The 18848-nt window shown below is 36.0% G+C and overlaps 1 protein-coding gene across 1 annotated transcript in view; it reads right to left on the reverse strand.

The window, feature by feature from the left end:
* TSHR (thyroid stimulating hormone receptor) overlaps positions 1–18848 on the reverse strand; it is a 166144-nt gene that overhangs the window by 77235 nt on the left and 70061 nt on the right.

The raw sequence follows: 18848 nt of genomic DNA on the forward strand, positions 1-18848 counted from the left end.
GGTGCCTCTCAACTTGGGGTTACCATAAACCATGAGCTGTGGCACAATTGGGACATTACTCTTTTTTTTTTTTTAAAGATTATTTATTTATTTATTTGACAGAGAGAAATCACAAGTAGACTGAGAGGCAGGCAGAGAGAGAGAGGGAAGCAGGCTCCCTGCTGAGCAGAGAGCCCCATGCGGGACTCGATTCCAGGACCCTGAGATCATGCCTGAGCCGAAGGCAGCGGCTTAATCCACTGAGCCACGCAGGCACCCCGGCACACTACTCTTTGAGCAGAGACCCCACAAGTGGCAGGTCCAGGGAGACCCCCCTACTTCCTCCACTGGGAGGAGCAGTGCAGGAGTGCTCTGCAGGAATGTGCTGGGTTTGGAAACTTCAAACGGTCTGTGCACCAGAGATAGAAATGCTGGGTTACCAGCTGGGTGAGCTCGGAGTGTGGTGAGAGAACAGGAAGACAGGCATGATGACTGCTTTTCTCTGAGGGCTCACTGAAGAGGGGGGCCCTGAGGTCTCGGCTCCTCTAAGGCTGGAGATTGGGAGGCCACCATCTTCATTCCCATCCTCCAAAGCTGTATAGAAAGCATTCATGGAACAAAAGCTACCTAGAGCACACCCAAGCAGATTACTTAGCCTGTCCACTGGCAAGAGCAGTGCAATTCCACCTCAGGCAAAGACATTTGAGAATCACTGTAACAGACCCCTATGCCAGAAGACCAGCAAGAACATACAGCCAAGATCAAGTTTACCAATCAATGAGAACTACAAAACTCCAGCGCTAGTGTAATACAGCACATAGAATTCATGGGTTTTCCTCAGTGATATTTTAGTCTCTCAAAGATAAATTTTTAAAATTTTCTTTGTTTTTTCTTTTTCTATTTTTTTTTTTGAAATTTTCCTCTTTCTTATTTAACCAACATCTTATGTATACCTTTTTAAAAATCTTTTTTTAATTTTCATTTTTCCATTTTTCATTTTTACAGTCATATTCTTCCTAGTCAACTTCTTCCTAGAAACATCACCAAAGGCAAGGGAAGCCAGGGCAAAAATGAACTGTTGGGACTTCATCAAGATAAAAACCTTTTGGGGCGCCTGGGTGGCTCAGTGGGTTAAGCCGCTGCCTTCGGCTCAGGTCATGATCTCAGGGTCCTGGGATCGAGCCCTGCATCGGGCTCTCTGCTCAGCAGGGAGCCTGCTTCCCTCTCTCTCTCTGCCTGCCTCTCCATCTACTTGTGATCTCTCTCTGTCAAATAAATACATAAAATCCTTAAAAAAAAAAAAGATAAAAACCTTTTGCATAGCAAAGAAAATAGTCAACAAAACCAAAAGACAACCTACAAAATGGGAGAAGATATTTGCAAATGACATATCAGATATAGGGCTAGTATCCAAAATCTATGAAGAATTTCTCAAACTCAACACCCAAAGAACAAATAATTCAATCAAGAAATGGGCAGAACACATCCAAATGGCCAACAGACACATGAAAAAGTGCTCACCATCACTCAGCATCAGGGAAAGACAAATCAAAACCACAATGAGATATCATATTACGCCAGCAAGGATGGCTAAAATTAACAAGGAAACAATAGTTGATGAGGATGTGGAGAAAGGGGAAGCCTCCTACACTGTTGGTGGGAATGCAAGCTGGTGCAGCCACTCTGGAAATCAGTATGGAAGTTCCTCAAGAAGTTGAAAATAGAGCTACCCAACAACCCGGCAGTAACATTACTGGGTATTTACCCTAAAGATACAAATGTAGTGATCTGAAGGGGCACATGCACCTGATTGTTTATAGTAGCAATGTCCACAATAGCCAAACTATGGAAAGAGCCTGGATGTCCATTGACAGATGAATGGATAAAGATGTGATACACAACACACACATAGACACACACACACACACACACACACACACACACAGAGGAATACTATACAGCCATCAAAAGGGAAATCTTGCCATTTGCAACAATATGAATGGAACTAGAGGGTATTATGCTAAGTGAAATAAGCCAATCAGGGAAAGACAATTATCATATGATCTCACTGATATGAGGAATTTGAAAAACAAGACAGAATTATAGGGGAAAGGAGGGAAAAATGAAACAAAATGAAACCAGGGAGGGAGACAAGCCATAAGAGACTCTTAATATCAGGAAATAAATTGAGGGTTGCTGGAGGTGAAGGGGTTGGGAAGGATGGGTGGCTGGGTAATGGAGATTGGGAAGACTGTGTGTTATGGTGAGTGTTGTCATTTGTGTAAGACTGATGAATCACAGACCTGTACCCCTGAAACAAAGAATACATTATATGCTAATTTTAAAAATTATCAACAACAAGGAATTCGGGGAGAAATAGGAAAGGGTTAAAAATAATAATAATAATAATAAAAAGAAATATATCTGCAATTAGCCTAATCAGTGCATCAGCAAGACCAAATTAATTTATATAAGGATCTATTAACTTGAGGGAGGGGAGGTGATGTGAATGGTGACAGTGTAAATTGTTAGCTCTTGGTGTTTCAGCATGAAACTCACTGTTCCTTTAATATCATTTAAAAAATTCAAGTCCTATAAATTACCCACTCTTCCTCATAGGTCTCCCACTTAAATTCCCTTAATTGGATTGATTAAAAGCTGTTGGTCCAGATTCTGTAGTTAAAAAAAAAAGAACAACAGTCATTTGATTAAAATCTCTCAGGAAAATTGGGCCATGCCAAAGGAAAACAAAGGATAAAATACACACCTGTTGGGTATCACCCAAGGAGATTGAGTTTCTCAAGCTCAAAGGTAGTCCTATGTATAAAGCATGTCATAAGACATGGATCTTGAGGGCATACTTAATCATAAGATGCCACATATTGCTTGTAGGTAATGTGGACCTAATTTGTAACTTTCATTGATTAAACATTAGGGCATTTATTCTGTGTTTAGAAGAAAATGACCTATTTAATTGAGAAGAAAATTAGAGTAAGTTTACAATGGTATCTAAGAAGTCTGACTTGGAACAGAAATCCATCTAAATGCAATTTAATAGAATTTGAGTAAAAGATTAAAGATTCAAATAACATTTATATCCTTTCCCAATATATTAATTTCTGATATATATAATCCATGTTTCTTGAATTCTCTCTCTTTGACACACATAAACACAAAGATTTTTCCCTACTACTAAGTTACAGATAATGGAGTTCAGGGTACAGTAACCCAAACCACAGTAACTTAGCATATTGAACATTTTAAGCTGGAGGTATTTGAGAAATGGGAGGTGTAGGAAGAACTCTCTGATTCCTCTTCTCTTCTGAAACAAATCATAAGACCCTCATGTGAGAGACGCCCTGCCTTATAGCTTTATCTCTGAAAATACCAAAGAAACCTGAATGAACAAACCTTGCAAAACTTCCTCCAGTTCATTACCCTTAATTCATACCCTTTGGTTCTATCATGTTTTTCCATGACTTTCCATTCTTCATCAAGCTAGCATAAAAATGCTGAGGTTTAATCACTTCTTTATGTCTTCATTTCTTTGCAAAAGCCTCTGTGACACATACAAATTATAGTAAATAGATTTTTATGTGTTTCTCTTGTTAATCTGTCTTTTATTACAAAACCCCAGCTGAGGAACTAGCAGGGTAGAAGGAAAAACACATTATTTTCCTCCCCTACAGTTTCTGGTGATTGGGATTGGATAGTAAAAGGCTGGAACACTGCCCTCACCTTGGACACTGCAATTGAGGTCTGGGACAACTGACAGAAAGCCAGTAGAAGGTAAGAATTCTTTTTATTTTATTTTATTTATTTATTTGACAGAGAGAGATCACAAGTAGGCAGAGAGAGAGGGGGAAGCAGGCTCCTCACTGGGCAGAGAGCCCAATGCGGGGCTCAATCCCAGGACCCTGAGATCATGACCTGGGCCAAAGGCAGAGGCTTAACACACTGAGCCACCACGGTGCCCCAGAAGGTAAGAATTCTTAACATGTCAATGTCTTCCATCTCTATCTTAGTGTTTAGTCAAGAGAGGAACGGAGACATTTCTCCTTGCCCTTTCCTTTCCAAATTCAGGTGAGCAGGAAAAAAAATTTGTAAGAATTAGTTATTTGGATTGTGACACTTGTGACTTTAGTTTTGAGTACCTATTGTTTATTGATCCTTTTCTCCAGGGACAGCTATTTCTTTCCTGCTTGTTTGGGTTTTTTGTTTTGTTTGGTGTCCTGAGAGCCTTGCTTGGCTTTTTGCCTGCCAGCATATGCAAGTAATTGGTTACCTATTAAGAAAGTTGCCTAGGAAACAAAGATTCTGTGTTTTATCAAAGTAATTTCCTATGCTTCATGTTGTCTTTATAAGGTCTTTTGATTACTTAAGAAAACCTAACTTTCTTAATACTAAAAGAGCAGAGGGTTTTGTTTACAACTATGTAACCTTCTGTATTTGCCTATAAAATGTTTTATTGTCACTTTGGCTAAATAGATGACCAGGATCTTATTTAATTAAGTGTTCAAATCTTTTGACATTTTTGACAAATTTCCCCAAATCAAATTCTAAATAATATTCTCTGAACTAACTGAGTTTTTTGAGAGGATCCCTGCAAAACAGACTTTTAAAAAGAACGTATATAACCAGCTGCTTTTTCTTGTTACACTCAAATAGTTAGGCCAAGTTTAATAAGATTAGATTTATTTTTGCAAATAAAAATAGCCTTGGATTATCTTTGGTAGAAATGGAGGTGACTGTAGAGAAAAATGTTTCAGTGAAACAGTACTATTTGCCATTGTAAATGTTCATTATCTTTGAGCCATTTTTCATCTCCTTTAAATCAGATCCTGCCATTTTTGCATTTTGTCAGTTGTTAATGTAGCCAACATTTCTCTCATCTTCCTGAGTTGGCATCACCAGAAAGGAAACTATTTCCCAAAGTCCTATAAGCTGAAGCTGGATGATGATAAACACTTTTAGGGAGTCACAATAACAGATCATGTATGGGCGCTCTTTATACCTTTGGCGGTAGGTCACTCAAAAATTTCACCAGAATCTCCAACACTATCACCAGAGATACTCAAACTACAAACCAAAATTTTATTAATCATTTACTGCCTGTCCTAACTATGTTACTTAAAGATGCTTTGAGCCTACCATCTAGAAATCTTGACGGATTGGATTCAAAAACTGAATTTATAGTTTGTTGGAACCATTAACTTTTTACTTCTATTTCCTCAGAAATGTCTCTCATTAAATGCCTGATTATGAACACCATTAGAAGCCTAACTTAGGTGGGTACCTTACTCCCATCCCTATCACTGCCTTCTGAAATGAAACAATCTGTAGGACTGACCTAGTCGTGGGATTCAGAGATTGGCTCACTGGGATATGGGATGATCTACCAACTAAGTTTCTGGACTGTCAAACTTTGGGGGGGAAATTTCAGATGGGAGAATAATGGGGTTCAGAACGAGTTACCCCAAAATATGACAGCTTGGTTTGCCGAATATTTTAAGCTGGAGGCATCCGAGAAACAGCAGGTTCAGAAACAACTCGCTGACCCCTCTCCCCTGCTGAAGCTGGTCACAAGACTCTCTTAGGAGACGTTCCTTCTCTGTACCCAGAAGAAAGGAGCAACCTTATTTCTGAAGACAGTAGGATGCTAAGGAGGAATCTGAACAAACAGGCCTTGCTATATTTCCCCCAGTTTGTCATCCTTATCTTACACCCCTTTGTCCTATGACATTTCATCACCACTTTCCATTCTTTATCCAACCTAGCATACAAATGCACAGGTTTAGTTATTTTTTCAACTGCCTTTCTTCCTAAATAAATGCTCCCAGGTCACGTAAAACTTACATAAAATAAGTTGGTATGCCTTTCCCTTGTTAATCTCTTTTTGATTATGGAGCCATAGCTGAAAAGCTAGAAGGGTAGGAAAAGATGTTTTTTCATCCTCTACACAGCACAACATGTTTTACAAGACAAAAATGTTTGGACATGCTAACATTTTGCTCATTCTTTTCAGCCTGATTCTTCACCCAAGAAAGCCCACCAATACAAATAGACCAAGGAGGATAATGGGTCTCAGAACCACTGTCTTACTAATGATATACTATGCACAATCAATCCTAAACAAAAGTGAAAGGGGAAATGCTAGGCATCCCAGCCTAAGATGAAAATAAATGATCAATTATTGGATGCACTTAGTTAATATCATGATGATTATAATGTAGCCCAAGACAGAAGACTGATTTCAATAATGTTGAAAGAATGAATTATCAGAATAGCAATTGATCATAAAAAATTGCCATTTCAGTTTAGCAGCTTATACGTTTTACCTGGATATATTCATAGTAATGTATATACTATCTGGAAAAATAAACCCATTAGTGACTTAAAAAATGTAAATGGGTATAAATCATCTTAGCTGCAACTCTAAAATTCACCACATGTTAGCTTAACCCTTCCTTCACTTTCTTCCCCACTTTTAAAATGTTATTAGCCGATCAACATTATGAAAACATGTAGGAAGAGTTTTCTCCAAAGTACCTATTTCTCTTCAAATAAAGAGCAAAAATAATTGACTGGTAGTGGTATCTAGCTAATTAAATAATAAAGATAGCATGTTTATTTGCTGAGGGTCATGGAGAATAAGTTATTGTAACGTATGGATGTCTTGTTGATCCCTAGCTGACCCAAGAGGCATGAGACCTAAAGGTTATGGAGGTTTCATGGTTGTTTTGTTAGGCAGTCACTTGGTAGCTAGAGCTAACTGATAAGTGGTTATTATCAACCTGTTTCTCTGTCCGTTCCCATAGGAGTGAGCAGCTGGATGTTCTTTCCATTGTCTGCATTTTCAAAGAATCTTGTAACACTGTAATCGCTGCTGCCTTAAGAGCAGATGGGAGAGAGGAAAGGCAAATGATGTGATTATTTGGCTAGAATATTTTATTTTTCTTTCAGAATAAGTTTTGAATATTTGTGGAAAAGGAAGAATACGTACCTAAGTATATATTCTGTTGACAAAAACATCAGAAAAGCTTCAAGGTGTTATGCTATTATCCAAAGAATCAGCATCAAAGTAGTAGTTATTTCATATGGAAATATACTAGGGACTGAAGAGGCTCTGTTTTTTATTTGCTTTTGATGCTCAAAATGAGAAGGCCATGATTATGCTCTCTACTATAAATGAAAAAACAGAAAATGTACCTCATATGAGTAGTAACAGTATTTACTATTAGTAACAGTATTTACTATTAATGATGAAGGCAGGCATCACATACATTGGGGAAAAAAGTTTATAGTTTTATATCCTAAGTGAAGCATATACATGTAGTAGTTAAACAAGTTGGCTTTAGCATATGGAAAGAACAAATATTTAATAATAAATATTTATAATAGTAAATGTATTTTATAATAAATATTTAAGAGAGAATCAATATTTAAGCTGCTGAGGGGCACCTGGGTGGCTCAGTGGGTTAAAGCCTCAGCCTTCGGCTTAGGTCATGATCCCAGGGTCCTGGGATTGAGCTCCGAGTAGGGCTCTCTGCTCCTCAGGGAGCCTGCTTCCTCCTCTCTCTCTGCCTGCCTCTCTGCCTATTTGTGATCTCTGTCTGTCAAATAAGTAAATAAAATCTTTAAAAATATATATATATACTTAAGCTGCTGATGCAATTTAATTTATTTTTCTATGACTTATTTAACAAAGGATGATCAATGAGGGTACGACTTAGAATCAAATATTTCTTTTGGACTTGCCAAATGTCTGCATTTAGAAGATACAATGCAGAACTAGCAATGCTTGTGAAGTGCCCCTGAACTGACTTCAAGATTTGCAGAATAAGATCCAATTTTAAGAACTGTCTTTTTTTCTTGCCATAGAAAGAGGGAGGGAAACCTGGTTAATGCTAGCAAAGAGAACAGACAGTTCTCTATGTTCCAACAAGAACAATTTGTGCTATTACATTTTCCACATGATTATCGGCTCATTTCACTGAAACTTTAGGAGCATGTAAATCGAATCAACATTCCAACATTTTGTTTTGTACAAGTTCTCTGGAATCATAAATACATAGTGTGTATGTATGTGTGCACTTGTGGGTGTGAGTTTTAGTTGATCAATGCTGCATGTTTCCCACTACAGCCCCTATTTATTAAAGAATGTAAAGTATGAATGGATGAACATGACTGAATTTTCCTGGGTTGAGAAGCATGGTTGATCTTCTTTGCCATGGCTAAGCTTGTGTGGGCCAGAAACACCAACCTGCCATATGTGTGTGACATTTTTAGTCTCTGGGCAATCAGGCTGAGAATATTTTGTGATTCTGCACCGACCTTGTTTGTTTAATATCCTCATTTGCATTTCAAAGGCCTCCTTTAGTATTAAATACTTGTGTCAGTCAATCAACCAATATTTCACTGAAATGTGTCAAGTATACAACACTGGTCTAGTCAACATTACCAAAAAAAGTACCGGTAGTAGAAAAATAAATTGGTACAAATAATCCAGATACTTACTGTGAAACTGTAGATTATAAAATGGACAATATTAATATGACATTTATCATTTGCCTACTGTTTTTAACTTTGCTGAGAAGATTCTCATCGGTGAATCTTTTGTACTATTGTGTATTTTTTTTTTAAATATATATGCTGTGGTGAATATGAGGAATGTAGCAAGCAGAGGAATTAAAGTCACGAATGTAGATCCAGAAGGATCATGCAGTCAAACATTTGGGACTCTTTATGCTACATATAGACTGTATTTTTAAATATGAAAAAATTTTAATCTATGCTATCTGTGATTTTGTTTCAATAGTAGAATGGCATTCTAGTCAGTGTTCCTGCTGAATTATTTATAAATAATACAAAAATACCAGGTGATGCCTAAAACTCAAGATATGATATTGCAACAGACCACCAGATTCCAAAGGCAGCAATGAATCATCATTTTGAGATAGTTAATTCCCATTTGGGCTTTAACTTTTGTGATTTTAGACTTAGAAACTCAAGCAATGGCTTGACAGGTTTGGCTGTATGGAAATTATCTAGCTTAGGCCATCTGTGCTAGAGTTTCTATCATGGCATTTGGTTTAGTTCTCCAGATTAAATATATATATATATATATACACACACATATGTAAATATATATTAATATATATAAATACATATACATATGTATTATACATAATACATAATATGTAATATATATAATATATTAATATATTTACATATGTATATTTATATATGTATATGTACATATATATAATAAAATTTGGTTTTATTTCATTATTTGGGATACTTTTTGTATTTCATTATTTGGGATAATTTTTGTAATTTACATCAAGTAAGATACACACATCTTTAAATGTATACTTATATACTTAAATGTGTATTTGCATGACCAGGACCTGGATCAAAATAAGGGCTGTCCCCATCCATGTACCTTTTCGACAACAACACTATGAAACTAGAAGTCAAGCACAAGAAAAAGTCTGGAAAAACCACAAATGCATGGAGGTTTAATAACATGCTAGGAAACAAGGAACTGGTCAACCAGGAAATCAAAAAGGAAATTTGAAACTATATAGAAACAAAGAAAATGAAAATATAACAGCCTAAAGCCTTTGGGATATAGCAAAAGCAGTTCTAAAAAGGAAGTTTGTAGCAATATAGGCCTACCTCAACAAGTGAGGGAAATCTCAAATGAACAACCTAAACTTACCACCTAAAGGAGCTAGAAAAAGAACAATAATGAAGCCTAAAGCCAGCAGAAGGGAGTAAATAATGCCCATTAGAACAGAAATAAATAATATAGAAATTACAAAAAACCAGTATAATGGATCAATGAAACCAGGAGCTGATCCTTTGAAAAAATTAATAAAATTGATAAACCTCTATCCAGACTTATCAAAAAGAAAAGAGAAAGGATTTAAACAAATAAAATCACAAATGAGAGAAGAGAAACAGCAACCAGCACCACAGAAATAAAAACAATTATAAGAGAATATTATGAAAAACTAAATGCCAACAAATTGGGCAACCTAGAAGAAATGGATAAATTCATAGAAATGTATAAATTACCAAAACTGAAACAGGAAGAAATAGAAAATTTGAACAGACTGATAAGCAGCAAAGAAATTGAATCAGTAATCAAAATCCTCCCAATAAACAAAAATTGAGGAGCAGATGGCTTCATGGGCAGATTCTACCAACCATTTCAAAAAGTATTAATACCTATTCTCCTCAAACTATTCCCAAAAAATAGAAAAAGGAGGAAAACTTCCAAATTCATTCTATGAGGCCTGCATTATCCTGATACCAAAACTAGATAAAGATACCACTAAAAAAGAGAACAATGTTCAGCCCTGATGAACATAGATACAAAAGTTCTCAATAAAATATGAGCAAACCAAATGCAACAATGCATTAAAAAATCATTCACTACAATCAAATGGGACTTATTCCTGGGTTGAAAGGTGGTTCAATATTTGCAAATCAATGAACGTGATCTATGACATTAATAAAAGGAAGGATAAGAACTATATGATTCTTTTTTTTTAAGATTTTATTTATTTATTTGACAGAGATCATAAGTAGGCAGAGAGGCAGGTAGAGAGAGAGGGGGGATGCAGGATCCCTGCAGAGCAGAGAGCCTGATGCAGGGCTTGATTCCAGGACCCTGAGATCATGACCTGAGGTAAAGGCAGAGGCTTAAACCCACTGAGCCACACAGGTGCCCCAATAACCATATGGTCATTTCAATAGATGCAGAGAAAGCATTTGACAAACTAGAACATCCATTCATGATAAAGACCCTCAACAAAGCAGGTTTAGAGGGAACATACCTCAACATAATAAAGGTCATCTATGAAAACCCAGAGTGTAAATAAAATTTCCTCAGTGGGAAAAAACTGAGAGCTTTTCCTCTACGGTCAGGAACAAGAGAGGGATATCCACTCTCACCACTTTGATTCAACGTAGAACTGAAAGTCCTACCCACAGCAATCAGAAAACAAAAAAATAAAAAGCATCCAAATTAGCAAGGAAGAAGTAAAACTTTTACTATTTGCAGATGACATGATACTATAAATTGGAAACCTGAAAGACTCCACCCAAAAATTGCCAGAACTGATAAACAAATCAGTAAAGTTGCAGGGTACAAAATCAATGTACGGAAATCTGTTGCATTTCTATACACCAATAATGAAGCAGCAGAAAGAGAAATTAAGGAATCAGTCCCATTTACAATTGCATCAAACCAATAAGATATATAGGAATAAACCTAACCAAAGTTGTGAAAGACCTAACTCTGAAAACTATAAAACGCTGATGAAAGAAATTGAAGATGACAAAAAGAAATGGAAAGACATTCTATACTCATGGATCAGAAGAGTCAATATTATTAAAATGTCTATACTACTCAAGCAATGTGCACATTCAATGCCACCCTTTTAAAAATACTGATGATATTTTAAACCATTGAACTATGGTTTAATAGTTTAGAACTAGAACAAATAATCCTAAAATTTGTATGTAACCACAAAAGACCCTGAATAGCCAAAGTAACCTTGAAAAAATAATCACAATTCTGGAATTCAAGTTATAAAACTGTAGTAATCAAAACAGTATGGTACTAGAACAAAAATAGACACATAGATCAATGGAACAGAATAGATAATCCAGAAATAAACCCACAAGTATATGGCCAATTAATCTTTGACAAGGAAAGAAAGAATATCCAATGAGAAAACACATGTTATACCTAACTAATGAATCATTGAACACTACATCGAAAACTAATTCTATACAGTGGCTAACTGAACATAATTTAAAAAAAAGAAAGAAAACAAATGTTTCTTCAACAAAAGCTTTTGGGAAAACTGGACCACTTTCTTATACCATAAACAAAAATAAATTCAAAATGGATTAAAGACCTAACTAAATGTGAGAACTGAAACCATAATATTAGAAGAGAACACAGGCAGTAACTTCTTTGACATTATATGTAGCAACTTCTTTCTAGTATGTCTCCTGAGGCAAGTAAAACAAAATAATAAATTCTTCTCTATAGTGAAGGAAACAATCAACAAAACTAAAAGGCAACCTACTGAGTGGGAGAAGAGATATATATATGCAAATGACATAACCAATAAAGGATTTATATTTAAAATAGGTAAAGAACTTATAAAAACTATAAACATAATGCAGCTAAAAAATGGGCAGAAGACATGAATAGACATTTTTCTGAAGTAAGACAAACAGATAGCCAATACCCACATGAAACAATACTCAGCATCACTCAGCATCAGGAAAATACAAATATAAACTACAATGAGATATTACACCTGTCAGAATGGCTAAAATCAATGCAAGAAAAAAGAGGTACTGGTGAGGATATTGGAGAACAGGGAATCCTCTTGCTCTGTTGGTGGGAATGCAAACTGGTGCAGCCACTATAGAAAACAGCATGGGACTTCCTTGAAAAATTAAAAATAGAACTACCTTAGGATCCAGTAATTCCACTACTTGGTACTTACCCAAAGAATACAAAAATACTAATTCAAAGGGATACATACTCCCAGATGTTTATCAGCATTATCCACCATAGCTGAATTATGGAAACAGATCAAGTGTCCATCACCTGATGAATATATACATACATGTATGTATACATACATGCATACACACACATACATTTATATATACACACATATACATATGTGTACACATGCATATACATATCCATGCAAATACACACATACATACACACATATATACGTATATATATATACACAGATACATACATTTATATATACACACACACAAAAATGGAATATTACTCAGCCATAAAAGAATTAAATATTGCCCTTTGCAACAAAATGGATGGAGCTAGGGAGTATTATGCTAAACAAAATAAGTCAGTCAGAGAAAGACAGATACCATATGATTTCAATCCTATGTGGAATTTGAGGAAAAAAAAAAACAAATTAGCAATAGGGATAAAAATAGAGTGAGAGAAAGAGGAAAACCAAGAAATAGACTCTTGACTGTAGAGAACAAACTGACGGTTACCAGAGGGGAGGTGGCGGAGGATGGGTTAAATAGATGATGTGATTAAGGAGTGCACTTGTGGTGAGCCCTGGGTGGTATTTGCAAGTGCTGAAATGCTGCATTGTACACCTGAAGCTAATATTACACTGTATGTTAACTAACTGAAATTTAAAGAAAAACTTGAAAACACAAAGTACAACTGCTTTTTCAACAAAACTTAAATATATAGACTATCTCCATCATCCCAGAAAGTTCCCATGTGCCCCTCTCCAATTACTAACTCCACCCCTCTCAGAAAATAACCCACTCTTCTGAATTCTGCCACCACAATTGCTTCTTTTTATTAACTTCACATAAATGTAATCACACAATAGCCACCGATTTTCTGTCTGGCTCCTTTTGTTCAGTATAATGTTTCTGAGATTTGTCCACATTGTTTCACCCATCAGTTGTTTCTTTTATTGCTAATTATGAATATGTGCACCTTCTTTATTCTTCTGCAGTTGATATTTTTCCAGTTTGGGGCCATTAAGATTAAAGCTCCCATCCCCTCCAGCAACTCTCAATTTCCTAGGATTAAGGGTTTTTTATGGTCTGCCTCCCTCTCTGATTGTGTCTTGTTTGATTTTTCCCTCCGTTCTTCTATACTCCTGTTTTGTTTCTTAAATTCCGCATATGAATGAAATGACATGATAATTGTCTTTCTTTGATTGACTTGTTTTGCTTAGCATAATATCCTCTGGTTCCATTTCCACGCTGTTGGAAATGGAAAGATTTCTTTTTTATGATGGCTGAATAATATTCCATGGTGTGTGTGTGTGTGTGTGTGTGTGTACACCACATCTTCTTTATTCATTCATCTGTTGATAGGCATCTGGGGTCTTTTCATAGTTTAACTACTGTGGACTTTGCTGCTATAAACTTTGGGTGCAAATGCCCTTTGGATCATTACATTTGTATCTTTGGGTTAATACCTACTAGTGCAATTGCTGGGTTATAGGGTAGCTCTATTTTTAATTTTTTTAGGAACTTTCGTACTGGTTTTCAGAGTAGCTGCACCAGCTTGCGTTTCTACCAGTCAAGTAAGAGGATCCCTTTTCTCCACATCCTCACCAACATTATCACATACAAATCTTTTCATGGACATATACAATTGTTGCTCTTGGGTAAATACCTAGGATTGGGATTTATGGATTATAGGTAAATGCAATCTTAACTACAATAGAAACTGCTAGTTTCCAAAATGATTGTGCCATGTTCACTCTTACCAGTAATGAATGGGAATTCCGGTTAACTCCACATCCCCACCAGGACCTGGTATTATCAGTCTTTTAAATTTTAGCCATACTGGTAGATGTGTATGTATAATATTCTTGATTAGCATTTTTAATTGCTAAAGGATTTAGAGAAAAGGAGAGTCAAGTAAAAAAAAATTATATTTGTATGAACAGTGTGATAGTTAATTTTATTTGTTGACTGGACTATGGAGTGCCCCGATATTTGGTTAAAAATTATTTGTTTTTAATTAACATATAATGTATTATTTGTTTCAGGGGTACAGGTCTGTGATTCATCAGTCTTACACTATTCATAGTGCTCACCAGAGCCCATACCCTCCCCAGTGTCCATCACCCAGTCACCCTGTTCCTCCCACACCCCCTCCACTCCAGTAACCCTTAGTTTGTTTCCTGAGATTAAGGGTCTCTTATCTTAATCTTGATCTCTGGTTTTGTCTTATTTCATTCCCCCCCCCCTCTTATGATCCTCTCTCTTGTTTCTCAAATTCTTCATATCAGTGAGATCACATGATAATTATCTTTCTTTGATTGACTTATTTCGCTTACCATAATACCCTCCAGTTCCATCCACGTCATTTTCTGTTGGCTGTATAATATTCTTCTGTGTGTGTGTGTGTGTGTGTGTGTGTATACACTGCTTTGGTTTTCTTTTTCAACATTCCTTTAGCTATTTGGAGTCTTTTCTAATCCTAAAAATAATTTTAGGAGTATTTGTTCCATTTCTTCAAAAAAAGTTGATGGTATTTTGATAGGGATTGCATTAAATGTGTAGATTGCTCTAGGCAGCATAGACATTTTCATAATATTTGTTCTTCCAATACATGAGCATGGAACATTTTTCCATTTCCTTGTGTCTTCCTCAACTTCTTTCATGAGTATTCCATAGTTCTCTGAGCACAGATTCTTTGCCTCTCTGGTTAGATTTATTCCTAGGTATCTTATGGTTTTGGGTGCAATTATAAATGGGATCACCTCCTTAATTTCTCTTTCGTCTGTCTTGATATTGGTATATAGAAATGCAACTGATTTCTGTCCATTGATTATATATCCTGACACTTTACTAAATTCCTGTATGAGTTCTAGTAGTTTTGGGGTGGAGTCTTTTGTTTTTTACCATAAAGTATCATATCATCTGCAAAGTGTGAGAGTTTGACTTCTTTGCTGATTTGGATGCATTTTATTTCTTTTTGTTGTCTGATTGCTGAGGCTCAGACTTCTTGTACTATGTTGAAGAGCAGTGGTAATAGAGATATCTGCCGTGTTCCTGACCTTAGGGGAAAAGCTGCCACTGAGAATGATATTTGCTGTGGGTTTTCCATAGATGACTTTTATGATATTGAGGTATATACCCTCTATCCCTACACTGTAAAGAATTTTAATCAATAAAAATGTTGCACTTTGTTGAATGCATTTTTTGCAACTATTGAGAGTATCATATGGTTCTTGTTCTTTTTTTTAAATTAATGTATGTATCACATTGATTGATTTGCAGATGTTAAACCAACCTTGCAGCCTAGGAAATCCTACTTGATGTGGTGAATAATTCTTTTAATGTACTGTTGGATCCCATTGGCTAGCAGCTTCATGAAAATTTTGACATCCATGTTCATCAAGGGTATTCATAGGGTCTTTGTCTGGTTTGGGGATCAAGGTAATGCTGGCCTCATAAAATGAGTTTGGACGTTTTCCTTTCATTTCTATTTTTTGGAACAGTTTCAGAATAGGTATTAATTCTTCTTTAAATGTTTGATAGAATTCCCTGGGAAGCTGCCTGGCCCTGGGCTCTTTTTTGTGGGAGAATTTTGATGATTGCTTCAATCTCCTTACTGGCTATGAGTCTGTTTAGGTTTTCTATTTCTTCCTGGTTCAGTTTTGGTAGTTTAAACGTCTCTAGAAATGCACCTATTTCTTCCAGATTGTCAAATTTGCTGGCAAATTTGTTGCTCATAATATGTTCTTATAATTGTTTGTATTTGTTTGGTGTTGGTTGTGATATCTCCTCTTTCATTCATGATTTTATTTAGGTCCTTTGTCTTTTCTTTTTGATGAGTCTGGCCAGGGGTTTACCAATCTTATAAATTCTTTCAAAGAACCAGCTGCTACTTTCACTGATTTGTTCTACCATTCTTTTTGTTTCTATTTCATTGACTTCTGTTCTGATCCTTATTATTTCTCTTCTCCTGCTGGGTTTAGGCTTTCTTTGCTGTTCTTTCTCTAGCTCCTTTAGGTGTAGGGTTAGGTTGTGTATTTGAGACATTTCTTATTTCTTGAGAAAGGCTGGTATAGCTATATACTTTCCTCTTAAGGACCACTTTTCCTGCATCCCAATGTTTTTGAACAGCTGTGTTTTCATTTGCATTAGTTTCCATATTTTTAAAAAAAATTATTCTTTAGTTTCCTGGTTGATCCATTCATTCTTTAGTAGGATGCTTTTTAGCCTCCATGTATTGGAGTTCTTTCAAACTTTCCTCTTGTGGTTGAGTTCTAGTTTCAAAGTATTGTTGTCTGAAAACATGCAGGGAATGATTTTAGACTTTTGGTACTGGTTGAGACCTGATTTGTGACCCAGGATGTGATCTATTCTTGAGAATGTACCATGTGCCCTAGAAAAGAATGTGTAGTCTGTTTCTTTGGGATAGAATGTGCTGAATATATCTGTGATGTCCATCTGGTCCAGTGTATCATTTAAAGCTTTTATTTCCTTGTTGATCTTTGGCTTAGATGATCTGTCCATTTCACTGAGGAGTGTGTTAAAGTCTCCTACTATCATTGTATTATTGTCAATGTGTTTATTTCATTTTTTTTTAATAATTAGCTTATATAATTGGCTGTTCTCTTGTTAGGGGTAGAGATAATTAAAATCGTTAGATCTTCTTGATGTACAGACTCTTTATATGATATAGTGTCCTTCCTCATCTCTTCTTATAGTCTTTGGTTTAAAATCAAATTTGTCTGATAAGAGGATTGCCACTCCAGCTTTCTTTTGATGTCCATTAGCATGGTAAATTATTTTCTACCCCATCACTTTAAATCTGAAGGTTTTTTGGGTTTAAAATGAGTCTCTTAAAGATAGCATATCAATGGGTCTTATTTTTTATCCAGTCTGATACCCTGTGTCTTTTGATTCAGGGCATTTAGCCCATTTTCATTCAGGCTAACTATTGAAAGATATGAATTTTGTGCCATTGTATTGCCTCTAAGATGACTGTTACTGTATATTGTCTCTGTTCCCTTCTGGTCTATGTTACTTCTAGGCTTTCTCTTTGCTTAGAGGACTCCTTTCAATATTTTCTGTAGGGCTGGTTTCATGTTTGCAAATACTTCTAGTTTGTGTTTGTCCTGGAAGGTTTTTATTTCTCCTTCTATTTTCAATGACAGTCTAGCTGGATATAGTATTCTTGGCTGCATATTTTTCTCATTTAGTGCTCTGAATATATCATGCCAGTCCTTTCTGACCCTCCAGATCTCTGTGGATAGGTCTTCTGCCAATCTAATATTTCTGCCATTGTAGGTTACATACCTCTTATCCTGAGCTGGATTAAGCATTATTCTGAGTGTGTCTGTGAGGGTGTTTCTGGATGAGATTTTTATTTGAATCATCAACTGAGAAAAGTAGACTGCCCTCCATAATGTAGATGGACGTCATCAAATTTGTTGAAGACCTGAATAGAATCAAAGGCTGCATAAGAAATAATTCTTTCTCTCTGCCTACCTTCAAGTTGTGACACTGTTCTTCTCCTTTGGACTCAGACTGGAACTTACTTACACAGTGGGTCTCCTCATTCTCATGCCTTTAGACTGAGACTGGAACCATATCATCTTTCCTGTGTTTCCACCTTTCTCACTGTATATCTTATATTTCTCAGCTTCTATTACCGATGAGCCAGTTCCTTATAGTAAAATCAATTTGTCTGTGTCTGTCTGTCTCCAGTCTCATTATATATGTATACAGCTCCTCTTGATTCTCTTTCTTTGGAGATCCCAGGCTAATAAAACAAGCTTCTAAACTGAAATAACAAACATCTACACAGCACTCACTATGGCAAGCACTATAAAAGTACATTATATTACTCCTTCCTAACAGCCCTATGAGTTAGGTAATATTATTAACCCCATTTTAAACATGATGATCTGAGATACAGAAATGTTAAATAACTTGGTGAAAGCCACAGAGTGGTATGAGAGCAGGATTTCAATCAGAGAAGAAAAAGACCTCAGATTCTTTAGTATACTCTACTGCAGTTCTGCAAAGTGTAAAATGTGGATAATAATATGTACCGCAGAGGCTTGCTATGAATATTTAATAAATTATTATTGGAAGTACTTAGAGAACAATGTTGGCCCATAGTGAACACTAGGTAGGTGTTTTTGTTAAAGAAACAAAAATATACAAATCAGTTGGCCAATTATTAATTGATAATGAGAAGTACAACTGTCATATGTACCAGAATATTCATGATGTCTGTTTTATCTTGTGGGCAGTCTACTGTGGGGAATCAAGACAGAATCAGAAGATTG

Source organism: Mustela putorius, unplaced genomic scaffold (genome assembly GCF_011764305.1).
Source record: "Mustela putorius furo isolate JIRA1106 unplaced genomic scaffold, ASM1176430v1.1 tig00000129_pilon_pilon_pilon, whole genome shotgun sequence".
In the NCBI taxonomy this organism is placed as follows: Eukaryota; Metazoa; Chordata; class Mammalia; order Carnivora; family Mustelidae; genus Mustela; species Mustela putorius.